At 40.3% G+C, this 20,727-nt stretch overlaps 1 protein-coding gene across 6 annotated transcripts in view; it reads right to left on the bottom strand.

Moving 5' to 3' along the window:
* The window catches only part of LOC129180923 (zinc finger protein 469), a 217,306-nt gene that overhangs the window by 166,919 nt on the left and 29,660 nt on the right, over positions 1–20,727 (bottom strand). For 3 of the 6 annotated variants that reach the window (XM_054775310.1, XM_054775313.1, XM_054775311.1), the window contains one exon: positions 2,773–2,827. The exons of 2 other annotated variants lie outside the window; for them this stretch is intronic. The gene's annotated coding sequence lies outside the window, so the exon portion shown is untranslated. Of the gene's footprint in view, positions 1–2,772; positions 2,828–14,053; positions 15,313–20,727 lie in introns of those variants that run through there. One more of the 6 variants, XM_054775312.1, reaches the window with a different exon arrangement.

Below are 20,727 nucleotides of genomic sequence, written 5' to 3'. Positions count from 1 at the left end.
AAGTGCATGCAAGAGTAAACGAGGCTATTAAAACATGACACGACAACACGAAAGAGTTAAAGTTACATTATCCGTTAGGCCGACGGCTTTAGCAAGGAAGGATCATAGCTAATAGCATGTAGCTTTGCCTTTTTCGACACACAATCTCGTCACTAGTGTTCGTAGTAGTGTAGTAACAGCAAAGATGTTTACCTCACTTTCGTTTGGAGTTTGTATGGCAGCACAGTACCATTATTTATTTTTACTCCATCCTCTTTTGCTCATTTGACGCCCATCACACACATTTTCCAGAGGGAAAAGGAAAGGAATAGAAGTACGTAGAGCTGGGTTTTAATTGAAGTTATTGAAGAAATCCTGAAACAACTGTGATGTTACAATGCAAACCGCTGGATGTTGTTTTGATATATTTGTTAAAGTTTATATATCGAGAGATAAGTAGCTTACATTAAAATAATAATAATAATAATTGCATTAGTAAATTAGCATTTCTTACCACATAAACACACACAAAAGTACTGAAAATTGGTACCGTTGAGTACCGGTACCAATTCCCAGGTACTCGGTACCCATCCCTAGTGCGACGCGAGTAAAGGGGAATGTCCCACAAGAATGGCAGAATCTCCTGCATAGCAAATAAACCATAAAATAGAAGTGGAAGCAAAACTGTCTTCGGCATCTGCTTTTTAAAAAGGAGCCATGAGGGAGTCTCCGCTTTCTCTTGGTTACATAAACAACAAAGCTTTATGGCCCAAATGCCTTTAACAGTACAGCTACTGCCTGGCCACTATGACACAGTACTCCCGTCCCTGTTTGCTTGCCCCTATAGGTAATGCTGTCCAAAGAAACCATTTTCAAATGCTCAAGCTCCAAAATGACTAAAAGGTGTGTAAAGAGATGGTATGTCAAATAAACCACTTGTAAACCATTTGTTGCAAGAAAAAATATATAGGATAATGTGATGCATAGTTATTTTTACATCAAGGTCTACTACAATACCCTTCCCACTGTCAAATTACAGGCTATAAAAAAGAAAAGCGTAAATAAAAGATTTATGAGGTAAACTGAAATATAAAAGCAATAGAGACGGTCATGTTTCTTTAAAAAAGCTCACCCTCAGAAAAGACCACATCTTGTTAAATGTATTTACATCTTTCAAACATCCTACGTTACTTAAAAAGCCCAGCTTTCTCTCAAAAGCAAATAAAATACATTTTTTATTGGCGCGATGGGCAAAGCAAGCTTGTGTGTGCATGTGTGTGTGCGCGCGTGCGTGTGTGTGTGTGTGTGTGTGTGTGTGTGCGCAAAAGTGTGCACATGCGTGTGTTTACACTGCTTCAAGAAAACAGTGGAATTGCTTCACATGAGCTACTTTGATAAAAAGGCAGACAGGCTTTGTCTTCATAAAAACAAGAAGATTGATATAAAAGTATTCCCATATTAGGCCCTAAAACGTTGGCTAAATCCCAGCAAACCCCTGCTGAATTAAGTCTGGGGGCAAACAGTTCCCTTTCTAAACTCCTGATGGCTAATTGCTCTGGCAGTGTTCTGGAGGAACTGCTGAGTGGCCTCCAGCCCAGTTTCCACTCCATTCAAATTTCCACTCAGACCCAGACTTGCTTCTCTACCTCCTTTTCGTCTCTCATACTCATATCGTAACCCCCATTCTTCTCATCCTCCTCTTCTGACCGGTAACCAGTTCTCAAAACTCATTCTCTCCCTCTTTTCCACATCAGTAGGTGTTTTAAGTATGTGTCTTCCTGCTTCTGTGTGTTACTTCGGGTCTATTTTTTTTCCTCAGCCTCCTTTCAACTTCTCTCCATCAACCTGTCCTTAAGCAGCCTCTGGAGTTTCCTGCTGGATGGGACTCACCAATAGGGAGATATCAAAGAGCCACAGTGGAGACCAAACCAAATTCAACAACCCTCTCTCCTTGATTTATACATCTGAGTAGTAGCTCTCCTGAGTCATGGTATGATTTACGGGACAGAGAGCCAAATAGCTCGCTCTAGCATCTCTCCTGTGCGGCACCGCAAGCTGCCAAAAAGAGACTTCTAAAGCATGACTGTGATAAAGAACTCTGGGGATCAATGACCAGCCTCCAGGACTAATTCGCATTTCTAATTGATTCCACCTAACATTACTCACACATACATGCACACCCTCCATAAACTGTGCAAACAAGAACACGTGCAACAAACGTGCATATATGAAAACATCTGCACTGTTCATGAGAGCTTTGCATGGCCGCCTTTAACACCTATGTTCGGGCCAGCAGTTGCTTCCACATAGGCTGGTCACTGGGTTGCTGTCAGCAGATGCTAAGTGATGAGACCAGAGTCAATTGAAAGTGGTGGCATAGCGGTGGGCAGCAAAGAAACAGTGCAGTCTTGCAGAGCATGGTTTCATTAGCCTGATGTCCAAACCTTTTTCTCTTTGTTGTCCACACTGAAAGCAGATGACTAACTTCTTATTGTGCACCGTCGAGACCAATAAAACCATCCATTTAACAAGCTGCCAGAGTCTAAAATTACATCTTGTGTGTAATTAAAGCTAAGAAAGCAATTAAAATCACAGCATCCCATTCACACACTGTGGGAGGTGGAGAGAAGTGGAACTATGGATTAAAATTAAAACCACACTCTAATGTCAAGCAGACAGACTGTATGTGCGTGTGTGTAAGCGTGTAAGTCTAGGTCTGCTTCCTGTTAGGTGTGATTCAATATTTCATGCCAAAGCACAAACAAGTTTCTTGAGGAGGGACTTAAAACATACCGCTGTATCTTTTGGTCTTTGTGCAATTCAGCTGAGTCGAAGGTCAAAACTGGAACTGGAAGAAAGAAAAGGGAGAATATGTTATGCAGCTGTAGCCGGACAGACCCTGCCAATACACTGGGTCATCGTCAGGACATGTACAGAGATCTGCAGTGCCCATTCTCTCAACTGCACAATAAAAGATTTACATGGACCTGTCAGATGGCTAGAAAGATCAGTTCTGTGCATGACTGGCCACCAGTCCAATGTGTATCCCGCCTCTCGCCCAAAGTCAGCTGGGATAGGCTCCAGCAGGAGGTGGAAAATGAATGAATGAGGTCCAAGTTCGTATCATTACCAAGCAAGCTATACAACAAATCATGTACAGTATATGACCACACAACAGTATTTTGCTTCACAGGCCAATGAAGCTGAATGCTTTCAAATAAAAGCTTTTGTGGCAATTAAAAAGTACGAAGCAAGTAAGATTCTAGAAATAGAACAAATAACATGACATTTAAACTCAGTTAGCTTTAGCACCTTGGATCACATATTGCATCACTCATTGTTGCTCTAGTAAAAACAAAGATGACGAGGTGGTTGATCAACATATATTTTTTTTCCTTGTTGACTGGAGAGGACGTGCACGATTCCTTGAAATAAACTAGTTACAGGTGCTGATAGCTGCTAGCAAGTCCAGATAACTGCTGAAGTTCAAAGTGGTTGCCTAGCAACAATGTCAAACAAAGCGAAATGATACTGGCCCTGGAAATACGGATTCAAAATCAGAAATAGGGCCAGTCTGGTGGTCGAAGAGCCCCCTTGCCCTTACCTTACCCCCTTACCTTCCTCACCTCCCGGCCCAGAAAATATACTCGAGAGCAAAAACTGGATATTATTACACGCCTTGAAGAAAGAGATGAATGAAATAGAAAAGCGTACTGCAGCACAAACAGAGCAAGAACTTCAGTGTCTTCAAGCAGAGATTCAACGTGTAGACGCAGAACAACAACCTCATGGATATGATCATCGGGTCCGTGAAGAAAATAGAGCACTGAGCAAGGATATCAAGGTAGCAAGAGAGGAAATCAAGGAGATGCAAGACGTAAACGCTGCCTTGTGCGCTGCTCTTAAGGAGGTTTGGAAACCCTGTGGAAGAAAATGTATCATTGTGTAAAGAGATCAAGGTGCTGCAGAACGATATCAAGGCATTATTGGAAGGCAATGCTGCATTGCGCGCTGCTCTTAAGGAAGCTACAAACCCTATGGAAGAAAATAGAGCATTATGCAAGGATGCTAGAGCGCTGCAGGATGATATCAATCCATTATTGGAAGACAATGCGCATTGCGCGCTGGTCTTAAGAAGGCTATAAACCCTATGGAAGAAAATAGAGCATTATGGTCAGGATGTTAGGGTTCTACTAAATGATATCAAGGCACTATTGGAAGATAATGCTGCCTGGCGCACCACTAGAGGAAGAGAAAGAAGCATGGAAAAAAAATCACTGAGCAAATAAAAAAAAAAATACAATTGATGAGATGGATCAGAATGCACGAATCAACAATGTGATCCTCAAGAGGCTCCAAATTACACTTTTAGGTTAGGTTAAAAGGTAGTCCAAAACAGAGGAGAACCAGATGGAATGGATGTTCCTTCACCAAAGCAACAGATTACCAACTTCCTACAATCAAAGGAGGTGGACGTAGATATCAACATAATCGATACTCGCGTCCCACTATATGGCAGAAACAACACCACACCTGTCATCATCGTTAAGTTCACCATTAGGGAATTCAAAACAGCACCGCTGAAACGGAGAAAGAAGCTGAGAGACACAAACGCTGACATCGTGGGACTTGAGGAAGCACGGAAAGATAGAAAGCACTTGGAGAAACGTAAAAATTTACATCAAGCTATATGGAGGTCCAGAAGAAGCGAGAGTGCTTGTTGTCAAAGATATCAAAGACCTGGATACACATTACCACGACAACAAGAAAATGGAGGATACAACCCACAAATGAAGTGTGCAGTTAGAAGGAAAATAACATTTGACTTTGATATCGTTGCAAGGGCCTGCTCAACAAAGTACTGGAATTAGGAACCCGTGTATCTACATTCAATGACAGTACAATACAAAATACAGCAGGAAGTGGATCCGAATATCAAACAGGGGAAAAAGGAAGAACTTTTGTTTGTTTTTTGTTAAAGTGATGATAGTAATAATAATAATTATTATTATATTACCTGCATGATTGTATGGAAGAATAAGAAGCATGTTCGAAACAAATTAAACCACAGCCATCGCAAAAACAAAGCAGGCTAAAGTCAGCTGAACCACGCCCAAACAACAAAAGCAAACTGAACTCAAGTGATTCTGGATTCCCCGTGTTGTTGGAGAATGTGTCAAGTGAGTTTTTTCAAACACAGACATCTTTGTCTATTTGTCTATTACTCACACTTCATGTCCCACTGCCAATTTCTGAAACAAGTCAAATGCTGTTGCATGCTGTTATTTTACCTTCATGCATTTGCTTCTTCTTCAACAAGAAATAAAAGTCCAAAAGAAAACTTTTAAAATGGTCCTCCAGGACTAAAAGGCCATCACAGTCAACATCAACAGATATACTGTGGATATACATGGCAGGAAAAACAACCATTTTTACTAATGTTCAAACCACTGGACATAAATGATCTGCCATCTTAGGGACCAGGTAGGAGATGGGCTAGTACATTATGACAGTGTTGCTCCAGCCAATACACCTATTTCTACTCATTCTAATGCAAAAATGGTCAGGAAAACTGGAATCACTCCTGTTAAAAAGAGCTCACTGATGCTCTGTTCCATGTCAAACGGCAGTGTGACGTGCTTGAAACACCCGCACACATTCCATTTCAAAACGATCTACGTTTAGCGCCTCTACGGCACAGTAGTGTGGCACGTGTCTGAACTGAGAGTCTGAGCCATATACTCACATCTTGTTTAACGTACAGATGCATTCAAATATACAAACACACAGTCAAGACACCAGATAGACCCTTTGCCTTTCTGCTTTGACTTGGATTGACATTGGAGTTGGGGATGAGAACGTGTGTGAGAGATAGCATCTGCTCCAAAACCACTGTGAATGGAGTCTTGGAAGGATGTACACATGAAATACGCAACTGAAAGAGTTCCAGTCTTTTACTGGATCAAGACACTTTTCTGTTACAGAAATAAATTTATGAGGTTGGCACGCGCTTTACTTTTTTTTTTTTTTTTTTTCCCCTCGCTGCTTTCTGTTTGTTCTGCTTGCAGCCATTTTACTTCATTACCCCTTTGAGTTTGCACACATACACCTCCATGTGGCAACAAACGCATCGTGTCATGAACCTGTGTTCCTCAGTGATCCACAAATATAAAGCAAATCCAATCAAGTGTGGAAGACGTGTTTCCAGCAGTAAGCGAGACCTGGAGCTTAAAAGGTTGCTTGGCCGCACTGCTGCTGTTAGTCTTCCTCTTCAGTGTCGAAGGTTTCTTGCCAAGATGAACGAGTCCTCGGCTCCTGGTTTCAAAATTTTATTACAACCACATACAGCCAGTCTTTTCTCTGCTTGGTTTCATAACTCCTACTCGGACACTATTGTTTCCATTTACTACAACATAAACCAAAAGCAGGCAGGAATCAGCCATCTACACTCAGATAAGCATCACATGTTGTTGCATTTTGCATTAGCACATAAAATACTGTACAAACAAAAAAAAAAAAAAAAGAAATATTAGAGCCGATGTGAACTCCAGTGCAGGGTTTGGCATGCTAAGGTTCCAAGTGATATGTAATTCATGGCTACAGACAAATAAACCATATGTGTCAACATGTTCTTTGCTTTCCGTAAGCTTGCTGCCAGCAAAGAATCTCATTTGAAACTCGGAATTATCAGCCAAATGAACATTCCATGCCCATAAGACAAAGGGTGTAAAAAGCACCTTCTGATCTATTGCTGAATTGCTCACAGTTTTTCCTCGCACATGAAATTCATTTAACTGGGGTGGCTAAGAGGTTGATCTGGCCTGTGTGTCCTGGCTTTGTAATGTGGAAAGTATGGAAATGAACATGCTACAGCAATTGACATCTGACAGGCTTTGGTGTCTGATGAAGGACAGAACCAGACAACTATGGGATTAATATAAACTAAAAATGTCAAGTGAAACATTGTGTCGCAGGTCTCGTGTCAAGCGGGATGGGATCTAGAACATTGTTGTTCCTGTGGGACTTGAACAGTTCCATCATATGGTCAATAATTGGAGTCTATGCATGTCACTCTGTGGGTTTATGTCAGAGACGGTTTCAGGCTGTGCTGGGACTTAGGAAAAAAATATACATTCATTGGACTTCAAATAGTGGAGTTCAAGCATGCAGGACATAGTTGGCTGCAATGCCATGCTGAAGCTATCATGAGGAAATTACACAACTTTTTTATCCATACTATTAGACTTTTGGGAGTACACTTAAAACCATTGTACCCAAACTGCTCCTAAATATCAGAGAATGGTAAAACTTAAGTCTAACGCTGGAATATCAAGACATTCAGCCTTCACAAAACCACAAAAATAGATTCAAATTTCTATCAACACTTTTCTAAACTTCAGACCACACTCGAGAACATTTGCGGACAATGGAGGAGGTGGTAAAATGAAAAAACAAATGATTTGGGCTTTAAATCTTTGACATTTGGCTGTGGGGTGTCCTATAAACTATTGTAATGCTCACTTTTAGTCACAGGTCTATACAAAAAAAGAAAGGCGATCAGAGAGAACTTTTTTTTTTAGGGGCAATGAGAGTCTCAATGAGCTAGGTTGTTGATTAATTCCACATTTTTGTCTGGCACACAAAATACTCTATTTCTAACCCTCTACCTTAAGAAATGAAATGCTCACTGATGTCGTTGCAGACCCTCCCACTTAATCAAGATTCGGAATGATTCAAAAGAAAAATCCGTATGCACAACCTGAAAGATTGTCTTCACTTTCAAAAAAGGTACAGAAGGCAAGTGCATGTGCCGTCATGCCGAGTCAACAATCAAATCCTTTCAAATGATCCCAAAGATTTGACCAATAAGATGCAACTGGATGATTGGAGCGCTCTAATTACTCTGAAACCATGACTAAACCACCATTACATATTTGCAAAACTGCTTTAATTAAGTACAATTCCAAACATCTTCTGAATGATTACGCAGATTATTGTGTGACTAGTGTATCAAGTCATACCCTTGCATAATCAATACAGGTTCCAAGACCTCCTGAAGACCCCAAAACCGCTGCTTCAAAAGCTAACATCCATTCTTTCAAGGTTTACAAACTTAATGTAAAAAAAAGAAGGTATAGTAGATTGAGTTTTAGTTGAATCTGGTTCAGCCAAGAAACTCCATTTCTCAGAAGATGTATCTGTGATAAAGAAAACCTCAGATATGGAAATTTTGGGATTTTTGCCCACCTGCAGGAGTGTTCAATAAGTCGTGCAAAGGAACTGCTCTGTCAAAGTCAATTGCTGAGAGATTATTTCCTGCAGGACAGGTTGCGCTTGGCTATGGACGCAAGAATGCATGCTAGCCTGGAGGGAAGTGGAAGCATTCATTTGGTATCGTGGTTACAAACAGTCTGCCTTGTGTCAAAAACAATGCTTTTGATTTACAGCCTATTGTGTGAGGTTAGTGTACATGCTTTACAAAATGTATAGCGCTTTGTGAACTGTCGAATGTTGAAAATGGTCCCTCTGCAGTCCAGAGTTTCACTTGTCACACGCAGCAAGGTTGTCATGACAAGCATGCCATGGTCATCACCATAATCATCAAAGTGACCTATTAGGAAACAGGCAGCTCTATTACGCAGTTTAAATACTGGCAAATGGACTTGAAATGGATTAACAATTTTTTAATAAATCATTCCCCTCAATGTTAATCTGTGTCTAGGACATATATATTTGTCATTAACCTTTGAAACCTGAACTGAAAGGGCCCCTCTGCTCCTGTGTTGATGCATATGTGCATGGAATACTGTACGTGTATGTAGCATGTCAAAATACTGTAAACATTTTCCATCTTCTCTTTACCTTCTCTAAAGAGCATCATTGGAAAACAAAATCCTGCCATGCACATCAGACCGTGCGATCGTCACCACTACATCATTGAAACAAAGCATACAGTGCGGGAAATCATTATTTCATTCCCCTTTAATTTTGTACAGTAAATTTAACCCCTTACAAAGACTACTATTTAAAACAAAAACCCCAGAAAAAAAAACATCAAATGAAGGTAATAAATGAGTTTGTGTTTGATAAAGTGAAATAAGTATTTGATACCCTATTAACCAGCAAGAAATTTGACCCATACAGACTTGTGGAAACACTATTTTTAACCCTATTCCTTCAGCAAAAAGCTGGATGAGAAGAAGAAAAACCACTGTTGGTGCGCTAAGGTCCCCCTGCACAAGAAGACACATGTACGTACACAGTCTGAAGTTTGCCACTAAACACCTGAATGATTGGAGAGAAGGCTTGGGAGAATGATGTGGTCAGATGAGACCAAAATTGAGCTCTTCGGCATTAACTCGACTTGCCATGTTTCGAGGCAGACATGCTGAATATGGGCCCAAGAACACCATACCTGCTGTCAAACATGGAAGTGGAAACATTTTGCTTTAGGGCCGCTTCTCTACTAAAGGTACAGAAAGATTTCACTGCAGAGAGGCCAATGAATGGTGTCATGAGAACCCCCTGACTTTGTTGCAAAAACATGCATAATATTCAGCTCCAACTGCCAGAGTCTTTGTGCACGCTCTGAGTTGTGCTTTACGAGTAAATCATCTGCTGAGTTGGATTCTGAAGGGAGCAGACAATAAAATCAAAAAAGCAAAATGAACAACCCTGGAAACCCTGCGGCTGCCCAAGTCAGCTGGAATGGTCTCGAGACGTTCCGTGCCACTGCACAGGAAAAGCGGTGCACAAAATGACTGACTTAGCAGTCGTGCCATCAATATATTCATCCACTCAGCAATCCATATGTTGCGCATGTGACTAATTTTGACCTTAAACTTGGAAATCCTCCTTCCAGTATCGGTTCAATCTCATAATGAAAGACAACAGTAAAATATTTAAGCAACAATGTGGATAATAAAACAACAAACCCGCAAACACTCACTTACATACAGTCATGGAAAAAATGATTAGACCACCCTTGTTTCTTCAGTTTATTGATCCATTTTAATGCCTGGTACAACTGAAGGTACTTTTGTTTGGATAAATATAATAACAAATACAGCTCGTAAGATTTGAATTTAAGAGCTGATATCTAGCAACTTCCATGGTTTTCTTGATAATAACCAAAATCACTTAAGTTTTTACATGAATAGCTATAGCATTGTGCTGCCAAGAAATGTAAGTCTTATGAGTTATTTTTGTTTTTATTGTTATATTTGTCCTAACAAAAGGTACCTTTAGTTGCATCAGGCATTAAAATGAACAAGAAACTGAAGAAACAAGGGTGCTCTAATCATTTTTTTCATGACTATAGATTCCTAGTTGTCTTCTCAGAGCACAACTGTATAAATCTCCTCAGTGGTGGTCACAATCCTACAAATTAATCGCACATCTGACTTTACGATTAAGTTGCCAAAACTTAATGTTATATTAACCGAGGATCTGACAAAGATGATGATGCCTTATAGGCTTTTCATCCAATAGTTCTAAAGCCTGATTATAAAGTGATTTTACTGCGCTTTGGTGTCGTTTTATTCGCTTGAGACGAAGAAGACGTACAATAATTAATGAGAGACAATCTGACAGGTTATATTTAACAGGGTTGCATGTTTTGCTGATATGCTTTTTAAATCCAAATGGTGGATCCAAAATAACACCAAGATATTTGAACTCCTTCACAATGTCAACTTCGTGGTCTCCTACAAAAACGTGTGGTACAGAATTTAGTTTTCCAGTTTTGGTAAAATACATTGCAACAGTTTTACTTCGATTCAATGTTAGACAGGATGAAGTCAGCCAGTCTGCAATATTGTCCATAACTTTAATGAGTTTGTTAGCTACATTAACAGCATCCTTTCCTCGGACGTATATCTGCGTACATTTGTACGTTCACCTCAACACACACCAGAGGAAAATCATTTATGTACTGAACAATAATGGTCCAAAAACTGAGCCCGGTGGGACACCCACATTACAAGCTTTTGCTGTTGACCTTTACACATTGCACACAGTCACCATGATATAATTTTATTTTAGCCTATCTATGCCAGCGTGCGTGATCACTCGCGTTTCAATCTAATTCAACTTCTGGCATTTTTGTTTACATATTTTGTCTGGCTCTCACTGCCTCTCCGGCTGTGAGCTAGCTCGTTTTGGTCCCACGGGCGAGCTACAAGTGGCTAACTTACTTTGCTAGCATTAGCTCACCACCTGATGTTGAGTAGTTTATCAAAGAATATTTGCTTCACCTTTTACTATTTTTATTAAGTGTTCAATTCAGACATGATGTCTCTAATGAATGACAAATGAGCACACTGAGTGGAGATGTGCTTTGTAAATGAAGTGCATTTTAAACGTTACATAAAACACAAATAGCGCATCTCTTGTTTTTGTCAAAGTAGCTTGATCGTGCTGGAAGTTGGATATGCCTACACCATCATAACACTGGACTCTGGCTTCATACAGGACAGATTTCGGGAACAAAAATATTTAAATTGTTATTTTATTTTGTTAACAGTGTTAAGTTTAACTATACAATAATATTATTGAACAATTAATTTCTCATGTATTCGTATTACTCTAAAACAGGCATCAAATAAAATTCATGTTAATGTCAAATAGTAAAAAATGTAGCATTTTCGTACTAATAGTCACAGTCAGCAATATTGCCATTAAATTAACAGTTTTGCGATGTTCTCGATTCGTCTTCTGCTGATGGTTGAAAAAAGTTAAACAAGTTAAAAAATAAGTCATAAAAATTGTTATTTGTCATAATAAAAAAACACTGCAATGCAGAGAGTCCGCTCTCTCCCATGCAGCCCACCACCACAGCTTTAAAAAAAAATTCTAGGGGAAACCCTGGGGTGTTTTTCCTGACGCATCGCCAGTTAGTACTGAAGCAAAGGCACAACACTAACTTTCATTACTTTGCACATACTGTCTTGCATACACAGGACACAAATGTGCCTCTCCATACTCCATACTCGATAGCTGCTGCGCCCCATTTCACACGTCTTTTAAATTCCCTGTACAGACTAATGCAATGTGGGTTTCCCAATTAAGCCGAGTGTGAAGTCACAGCCTATCAGTAAAATGAGGTTTTGTCTAATGTACCTTCTTTTCCCACAGGAGATCGTAGGAAAAATATGCAAACAGGCATCCAAGCTCATGTTGACTTTCCAGTGCAAACACCCAATAAACCTGTCTGGAAGTCGAAGGTGATCACTCGGTGGGTATGCGTGCGCACGCATGTGAAGGCATACACACATTCACACCAGCAAACGGGAAAAGGGTTTAGTAATAGAAGCAAGCAAAACATCATTTTCCAACTATGCTAATTGGCATACTTTCACATGGGCTGGAATGCTATGATAACATCCACCTCTATCCCCAAAGGAGACCCTTGATCCTGCAGGCGTTTACTGGGTCAGGGGACCCTGGTGTGGATGAAAGCGAAAGAGAAGGCCTCCATTATGGACATAAAGAGGGGGCTGGTTTCACCCTCTTGGACAGACGCATGGCATTTCAATATGTTTGGGGAGGCTTCGCCTCATACTTGCAGGACACTGGACACTTTTTGACACATTGGAATAGGGGAAGCAGTTCTGTTATTTCGCATACGCTGTTAAGAGTGCTGTCACACTCCGTGCACAGTGGATAGCTGTGAGGGACCACGTCTAGTCGGGAAGTATGGGTCGATTCCAGGACAAAGTGGAGCCCTGTCTTGGTGGGGGATGGTCATATAGGTATGGGATTGATGGGGTGGTGATGAGAGACTAAGATGTCAGGGAGCACACCTACTGAACGTGGAGTACTGGGGAACTCTAGAGCACATCATCTCCTGTATTCTCTGGGACAAGAAAGAGGAATTGGGGGAGGGTTAAAAAGACAATGAGGGCTGCTGTATATAGGAAGCACCCAATCATCTTTTAGATTATAATGATGTTTGACCTGAGCCAATGGTATCAACAAATTAGTAAAGCACAAAAGGACAATACACTTTATACAACCTACATAAAAAACAACTTATATATGTGTGCATATATGTCATGCTAGTAGATAGCTAGTGGGGCTGTGAAGAACAAATAAGCTTAGTAGGTCTCCGCAATTGAAGTCCATGACATTTTAGATTCAAGCTCTGTTGCTGGGCCTCTGAGACATGACTGAGAGCAGAGTGACTAAAACTTGAGACTGATAAATATCGCTCAGGTACTTAAGTAGGGTGACCAAACGTCTTGTTTTCCCAGGGCATGTCTGATCTGGCCATCCTGTTTTTTGTTTTGTTTTGTTGTTTTTTTTTTAATAAAGTGATGAAAATGTCCTGATTTTCATTGTTTTTCTGTGGGTCATTAAATTGACCGGCATTAGGGCACTCTGATGCATGTGACGTAATCCCCAAAAAACACAAAGGATGTAGAAGAAAACTAAAAATCTAGATTTTGTTTGTCTCTCTTTATTTACATAATTACACCGAAAAGTTTGAGAGCTATTTTTGTTAAGCTGGATTTGCTAATATGGCTAATATCTCCATCCACCCATCCATCCATTTCCGATGGCGCTTATCCTAATTAGGGTCGCGGGGGTATGCTGGAGCCTATCCCAGCTGACTTCGTGCGAGAGGCGGGGTACACCCTGGACTGCTCACCAGGGCACATATAGACAAACAATCTCCTGACTGTGTGGATGTGTGCTAACCACTCAGCCACCGTGCCGCCTAATATTATTTCATATGTTTTAATTACTTGTATTTGTACAGTAAGACTTGAGAAGAGAGTAAGCGTGAAACTATTCAAAGTAATTACAGTACTTCGATTACAAAAATTATCTAGGATTTGAGTGTCTTGAGTGTCTACATCACCCACGCACAGGAAGGAGGAGGAAACGTATGTTTAGTTGAAGGTGTGGGAAGATTGAAGAGGAGAGAGAAAAAGACTGACAAAAGAGAAGGAAAACAAAACATAACAAGAAACACAAAATGTTTAACGTGCGAAAGCATTTCAGCCTAAATAGCAAGGTCAACACCGTGACGTGTATCCACTGTATGGACAACACGTTTAATGCGACAAACCTCATTCTCCATTGAAGAAACCACCGCACTGTCGAAGTATGCAGCATTCGAAGCCAGCAATCAAGCTAAAGCTAAAGCTAGCTGGAGCAAAGAGTCAGGCAGCGGCCGTTTCCCCTCTTGTCCGTTACGTCACCATAAAGAGCGGACAGTTAGAGCTGTATACTTCCTCACTGCCACTTTATTCACAACTTTGCAGCAGGTACAGTACAATCCTCACATGTACAACCAGCCCGGCTAGCTTCCGGTGCGGTGTCACACTCACAATGTTCCCCATGCAACTTTTGCTAACTTGAAACATTTGCAATCCTACTGTAACAGCAGCCCACAGTTCACGCTTATGATGAGTGAAAAGAGCTAATTTATGAAGTTCATGGCATTGGACAACTGGCCATTAGTTTGTCTTGTAGATCATTATTTCATTAACTACCTGAAACCTTGGGATTTCCATGATATGCAAAAGCAAAATGCTGCTATGCACTTTATTTTTTTTGTAAGAGGCTCAATTCAGGTCTGCAGTGTAACATGCAAGTTTAAAAAATAGACTAAAAAGGAACTGATATTTAATAGCTTGGACATTTTTTCCCCATTTCTATTACCTCATGTGCAGTTAAAACAACAAGTTTGTATTGTTTCACGGTTATTGCTCAATGTTTACAAAATAAGATTGGAACAAAATAACAAAATAAGATTGGAACATTGACATCGGCATCTGAGGAATCGACACATCAGACTTTTTAAAAAAACGGTGATCGGCCAGAAAATTATCGACTCTTTTGGAACGTGGCAAAAATTGTCAACAAATGGTGACGAATGCTGGTTGATACCCAAACACTAAATAAACATATGCTGTATTTAAAAAAATATAGAAAAACATATTCATTTAAACAGACATTTTTCCCTCTCGTGATCAGAGCGGTTGTTTGTTTATTTAAACTCAATCAATGATCAGTGACCAGCCACCAAACTCCTGATGGTGTAAAGTCTAGTACACATGTATAGAAAAACATAGACAGACCCTTTCCACATTCCCACCAGGGAGCGGAACCAACGAAACTCTAGTCACATTAAAATAAATTCTTTCCTGTCCAAATTGACACCCTTCCGTTGCCATGGTGTGGCTTTGGCTTAGTTTACAGTAATTTGGAGTCTGGGTGGCAGACGAATGTGGTGAGGGACAGAAGCTTATGACGGTGCACTTAAGATGACTTAGTTGCTCAAATTATGGGGTGGGTTTCAGACACTTATCACTTTGCACATATAGTGAACGGGATGAAGCAAGTCATTATTTTAAATGAGTTAAACTGCTCTGTTCAAAGTCCAGCTTTTCTTCTGTAATAAGGGTGTAACAATTCATCTGTATTTTAATGCTATTACTTGATTAGACCACATTGCTGGAAAAAAACTTGGAAGCCTTATCTGTTAAGACGACAATGGCAGAACTTCGAACATACACAAAAATTGTACACAGTATATGTTTAATACATATGCAGGTGGCCATTACTTTGCATTTTCAATGCACGGTCGATGATGCTTTGGCATGACTGACAGGTGCTCTGTGAGTCACTCATATTAGATAGTATAAAAAAAAATGTAAAAAAAAAAAAAAAACACGCATAGTGCAGTTTTTGGTTGCAATTTTGAGCTCAATGGTAGTCATGTTTGCCCTCAAAGCTGCTGAAAAAACAATGGTGTTCTTTCCTCTCTTGTGTCACACTGACACCAACAATTTAGCTTAACTCGAGTGTTGTCATTAGGGGTGGGTACCGAAAATGGCACTTTCATAGTCACCGACTCACGTGAAATGAAAAGGTAGTATGTTTCGGTACCTAAATGCCAATCTGTGGAGTGTTGGCATCGCTCCTAACAACATTCAATTCACAATTGAATAACACGAAGCCAGAGGGACGGGGAAAAGTTTACAACAAGGAGACAACTTAAAACTACAGAAGCTGAAATACAGTGATCCCTCGCTAGATCGCGGTTCACCTTTCGCAAATTCAGTCTTTCACTGATTTTTTTAATAGTGCAATTTTGAACTTTTTTTTTTTTTTTAAACAGCATATGAACGAGCATTGTGTTCTGCATCCTTGTGGTTAGAATGATCTATCAGTGCTCTGTTGTATGTGTCTGTTATTGTGTTTACTACTGCTACCAGTAGAGGGTGTTGTATACTCATGTGAGCGTTGAAGGCATGTCCAAACGTGTCCAGTTTGTCTCAGTAAATATAGAGACAACAATCCTGATTGGCGACGGGGGAACCCACCCATTATGTTCTGCGTTCTGATTGGCTGTAGACCACTGTCAATCAATCTTCTTCGTGCAGGACTGCCTATTTCCTACAGCTAACGATCGCTAGCAGCTAGCGATCATACACACTGAATGAAGGCAGAAGTTACATGGCTGTAGGCCGCCTGGAATACTGCAAATATATCTTCGGTTCATGTAGGACGAGGAGGAGGAATATGTTTTAACAAGGATACAAAAATGCTACAGCCTAACTGCGCCAGGAAGGTGGGCCCCACCCCATAAAATGTCATATTGTAGCACGCAGAGGTCCATGAAGATCGGGCAGCTCTGTATTTGACATTAGCTATGATAAAACTCATGACAAGCTTGTCAACCCATCGGAAATTGCAGGAGGTCATTACTCAATATAATAGTCTGACTCACGGTGTCATCTGACAAAGAACGCTAAACTCATCACCTAGCAACTTAACACTCAAAAGGTATACTTAATAAACAAATATGTACCAATACAAATTTAGAAAAAAAAATATATATATATATATAATGTTTTCCCATAATGCAAACTCACCAGGAGGTTATCAGACTTTTTACAACAAAGTATCAGAGCTTTTCTTAAAGAAAAGGCTGCATGTACATCCACAAAAAGATAAAAATTCAAATGTTGAATTTGAAATTGAGTCTAAGAAGTATCTGAAAACATTGTGAACATTGTCAGTGCCTTACGAGCCATGAACCTCACCGCACGTCTCTGCTGAGTGCAGTTTGAGTTGCAAGGTTTCTAATGTGTGGAACGCACTTAATTTGTGGTTTCCATTTTGCCTCACGTACGACCACTTCCATATTACGTGCATTATCAATCACAATAGTGATGCCATAGCTCAGTCTGATAGACGTCTGGCTGCACTGTGCCAGGCAGTTTTTTCCTGAATGGGAAATCTCGTCACGTTTTAACCTTGTCACGCTCCTATTAACCACACATACAAACAAACATCCCAGCAAGCTCTCCAAGAATGCAGGCTGTTCTGCTGATGGTACAACTGCACAGTGTAATTGCAAATATTTATTTCTAAATCATTTAAAAATAGTGGCAATATCAGCTGTAAGTCCATGTTTACGCAAAACAAATTAAGGTAATAAACTAACGAAAACGAAGCTACCGATTTTCAAGATATTCACAAAACCTTCCGATTTCAAAAACACAAATACCAAAACCGATGGAGATATATATTTTCGTATTCAGCTGTTTTGAACCAAAATGACTCGATGTTGAGAGTGTCTTTGAACAGATTTGCATGTTTGCACTTGGTTTGAGTTAATGACATGTGTGTGTCATTTTGTATCTGGAGCCATTGTCTGACTCTTTTGTGATGGTGTGTGGGAGCCAAGGTCTGGCTCAATAACGCCCATGTAGTTTCTATTTACCAAGCCTTGATGGAGTCCAGATGAGCTGTCTCTCTCTTCAGACTCCTTCTCTCGCTACATGGACAACCAATTTCAACGGCCAAGCAGGGATGGACTGGCAATCCGTAGATGGTCAACGTAAATGTGTCCTAACTACGAGGGAAGAGATGGATCCATGGCCCACCATGGTAACATAAGATATAAATTTAAGTGAAAAGTCCACTTGTGAACAGATAAACAGTCCTGGTAATGATGCAAGGACAGAGCATTCTTTCTTGAAATTATTTCTTATTCTCTCTCTCTCTCTCTCTCTCTCTCTCTCTATATACAGCACTTGGTATAAGTGGTGCAGACTTCACGCTTCTTATAGATAGCTTTATGGAAAGGAAACCATTCCTTCCTCCCCAGAGAGAAGAAGGGCAACTTCAGGGAAAAATAAGCCCCCAGGTATAATACGTAGATGGTCTCCAGGCCCCTTTCTCTCTATGGAAAAGCACTCATGAACCCCAGAGTAATCACTTCCATGTGCAGAACCATAATACTCCAAACCAAACTGTAATAACAACATAAAAAATGTTATTTCATTGCATGTCACAATCTTCAAAGGCTGAAGGTCTCAGGGATGCACCTCAGATGACTAGTGATGCCCCAAAGTTACTATTGTTTGGATTAGTCAGTGCAAGGAATACATGAAGGTACTCCAACTATATTTTCCACTAAATGTATTTGATTGACAACTCATCAATTAATTTGTTATTGCTTTTTAATAATATTTCAATGGGTTGGCACAATTGTTCCGATTTCCCCTTTCAATGCCAGTATTGACAAAAAATATTGCTGGCTGGAGGAGCTGTCTAAATGTAAAGTCCAATCTTGTTGTTCTTCAGCATTACTTGATACCGACTCAACTGTGCCTCTGCTGTTTGCAGCCAAGTAGTGCACTCCATTTTGCCTCACTCACCAATCAATCCCACACAATTAACAGAATTATTTGTAAATAAAAATTCAAAATGCTAAACACAACCCAAAAAACAATTGCATGCCTATTTTGCTACAGGCGACAATCTATACGCATATAGATACACATACTATGAAAGAGTCAAAAATCATCACAGTTCCATGTCATTCATGTCATGCGACTTCAAGGTCAAATCTGGAACGAATGGAACAGCTATGTAACATATAAAGCAAGTGTTTCCTTTGTGACAGATATGAACGGAACATCATCCAAATGAAATTAACACACACCCTGACTTTGATACTACGAGTCCTCGTTTTCTACATTTTGCTGCAGGCTGTTACTGTAGCTGATGTCAGTTGCTGTCTATTGACACAAGAGACCCAACACCCAATCGTGAGTATGTGCTCACATCCACACTGCACATACACAAACACACATACTGTACTTGATACTTTGAAGTCAAACTCTCATCTGGGAAACATATTTTTGGCAACATTCCACAAACTACCGCAAGGGAACAACTTAAAAAGACTAAATATCATCTGCATACTGGACGTAGGTGCTGGATCTAAGATTCCCGATCAGACAGTGTTGCTTCAGTGAATGGACCCCAACAACTCTGCCCACATGTGGTACAAGTCTTATTTAGTCTGGGTTATTATGAATAATAAATTATGAAAAGACTGCCACTCCATTCCCATTTAACCTTCAATAACTTACATGAACAATTCCATTCTGGTTTCCGTTTACCCCACAGTACTGAACGGCCATTTTAAAAAAACACCAGCAAACTCCTCCTGGCATCTGATTTCGGTCTTCTCACCATCCTCATTCTCGTGGACTTGTCCACAGCCTTTGATACCATTTCGCACACCGTCGTCTTTAACAGACTGCACAATATCACTACCACAGACACACCCCTCCGCTGTTTGCGATCATATCTCTACGGCAGCACTCAGTTTGTTCCATTCTGATCACCCAAATCCCATTCCGTCCCCCATTCCGGTTGGCGTGCCCCAAGGCTCTGTCTCAGGGCCTCTGCTCATCATCATTTCTATTCTACCACTTGGCAATATTTTCCGCAAGTTTAATATAAATTTTCAATGTTACGTGGTTGACACCCAGCTATACCTTTCCGCCAAACCCAACACCATCTCATCAAATTTCTTAAAACTTAACAGTGATAAAACAGAAATGCTGCTTGTAGGTACCAAGATCACACAAGCCAAAACCAACAGTTTCTCCATTATACTGGATAATTCCTTTGTTTTCCCTTCCCCTCAAGTTGGGTGTCATCCTCGACAACACACTCTCTTTTCAAACTCAAACATTATTACCCGGTTCACCTACGTAACAATTGTCTTCGTCTGTCTGCCCCACCCGCCTCTCGTACTACTGCAGCATGCAGCCTGTAGCAACGCTGTCGTTTGTGAGAGTGATATAAATTTTGCACCTTGCAAAACATGCCACAAAAAATATCTCGCTGGGGTAGCACGTTAAAAAGCAGCATTTGAAGAACAAACACTTGACGGAGTATGGTGAGTTTGAGGCTCACTGTCTGATCAGTCAATCGCCTAATGTAGCCACAACGCTGGACACTCGCCCGTATGTGACATCAGACGAGATGACCATCCTTCATCAGCGATGGAAGATACCAGGTTCGCAGGCTGCTCTCTCATTTGGAACCCACCAATGTACTCGATCTCACTTCCGAAATCTCCTTAAAGAAGGCGTCTCATTCGCGGTAAGTTTCACCAGTAATATATGTTCTCTTGAAAACGTCAAATATGTTTTTGTTTAAATGAAGGTGATTTTATGGTTCCCTTTTTATATCATATAGCCAATAGTAATTGAAAAATTTACACTTAACCTGTGTGATTTCACTCTTGGATGATTGGTATCAGAATCGGCAGCATGAAACCCTGATCGGAGCATCCCTATTAAATATATTGTTTCACAATTTGTTAAATGCAAGACAGAAAAGATTTTGAATTTCATCCATTTTTAGTTAAATATTTTACTTTGTTCCAACTTTTATAAATTTGGGGTCGTGTCAGACCTGCTT

Source organism: Dunckerocampus dactyliophorus, chromosome 5 (assembly GCF_027744805.1).
Source record: "Dunckerocampus dactyliophorus isolate RoL2022-P2 chromosome 5, RoL_Ddac_1.1, whole genome shotgun sequence".
Taxonomy (NCBI): Eukaryota; Metazoa; Chordata; class Actinopteri; order Syngnathiformes; family Syngnathidae; genus Dunckerocampus; species Dunckerocampus dactyliophorus.
Note: the sequence above shows the minus strand (reverse complement) of the source record. Positions and strands in the feature narration are given on the sequence as shown.